The sequence below is a fragment of the Myotis brandtii genome, unplaced genomic scaffold (assembly GCF_000412655.1).
Source record: "Myotis brandtii unplaced genomic scaffold, ASM41265v1 scaffold576, whole genome shotgun sequence".
In the NCBI taxonomy this organism is placed as follows: domain Eukaryota; kingdom Metazoa; phylum Chordata; class Mammalia; order Chiroptera; family Vespertilionidae; genus Myotis; species Myotis brandtii.
Window position 1 is genome coordinate 343,504 of NW_005370156.1, and position 1,170 is coordinate 344,673.

General features: G+C 43.5%; 1 protein-coding gene across 1 annotated transcript in view; it reads right to left on the reverse strand.

Annotated features, from left to right (window-relative positions):
- The window catches only part of MEIG1 (meiosis/spermiogenesis associated 1), a 9,639-nt gene that overhangs the window by 8,260 nt on the left and 209 nt on the right, over positions 1 to 1,170 (reverse strand). The window lies entirely within an intron of this gene.

Genomic DNA, 1,170 nt, shown 5'->3' on the forward strand with positions numbered 1-1,170 from the left:
AAAGGGCACTAAGAAACATGAAAGGAAAAAAGGTGCTAATTCACTATGTTAAATACATTTTCAAAACTAGTCATGTTTTTATATGAATTTAGTGGCTGTATTACTTATATTTCTTTTACAGATGAAACACTTTTTCTAAGAGTAGTGGTACAATCTTAATTTTTGCTTTACCCAAGTCATGTTTGCTTTACTCATATTCACTCGAATTTCAAATATTTGAAATTCAAATATTAACCTCTAGTTCATGTAATTGTTTATTCACCTATGTAACCTTTTGTCAGTTTCAAACAAAACAATCATGTCAACTATACATATAAAAATGCTACATTTTTATGTAATGGGTGAAGGGGGTCAAAAAGTAAAAAGAAAAATAAATATGACCACCACCAGAAAAAAATAGTTATCACATTTTGTATGCAGTTGTCCCTCTCTCTGTTTCTCTTGCATTACCGACCTGATAACCAAGAGTGACTAAGGGGCAGGGAGCATGTAGTGTGGAGACACTGGACAAAGGGATGTTCTGGCTGGGATGGAGCAGGCAGGCAAGAGATTTTATCACGCTTCTCAGATCGGCCTGCAATTTAAAACGTATGAATTGTTTGTTCTGGAATTTTCCATGTAATATTTTCATACCATGGTTGACTGCAGGTAACTGAAACCACGGAAAGCAAAACTGCAGATAACGGGGGACTGCTGTAATTATTTTGTGTGTCTGTATCAGTTCCGGTACTCTGAAAAGAAACTTATCAGGGGTCAAGTTTATGAAACATAAGGACAGTGATCAGGAGTGTGCAGGAAAAGCTTTTACACCATGATGCACCCCTAACACCTGTGGATGGAAAAAGAGAGGAAGTGCAATAGGGCGGGGGAGCTTCAGACTGCCCCGTGGGGTGGGAGAGGTTCTCTAAAAGCGGGGATCCAGTGACTGGCCCACGGGGGGACCCTGAACGGAGGCCCCAGAACCACGGCCCCTAAAGCGAAGGGCGTGAGGGCAGCTGGGAAACTACGGAGAATCAGAATCCGAAAGTCAAGAGATCAAACGCGAGGTAATATCCACACAGAAGCCAGCAGGACTAGTCCCCAAACAGAGGAGGAGCGCAGAAACGGAAGGGGCGGCGCCTGGCTTGGAGCGGGGAGGGGTGCGGGAGGTTCCCCGGGGAGCGCAGAGGC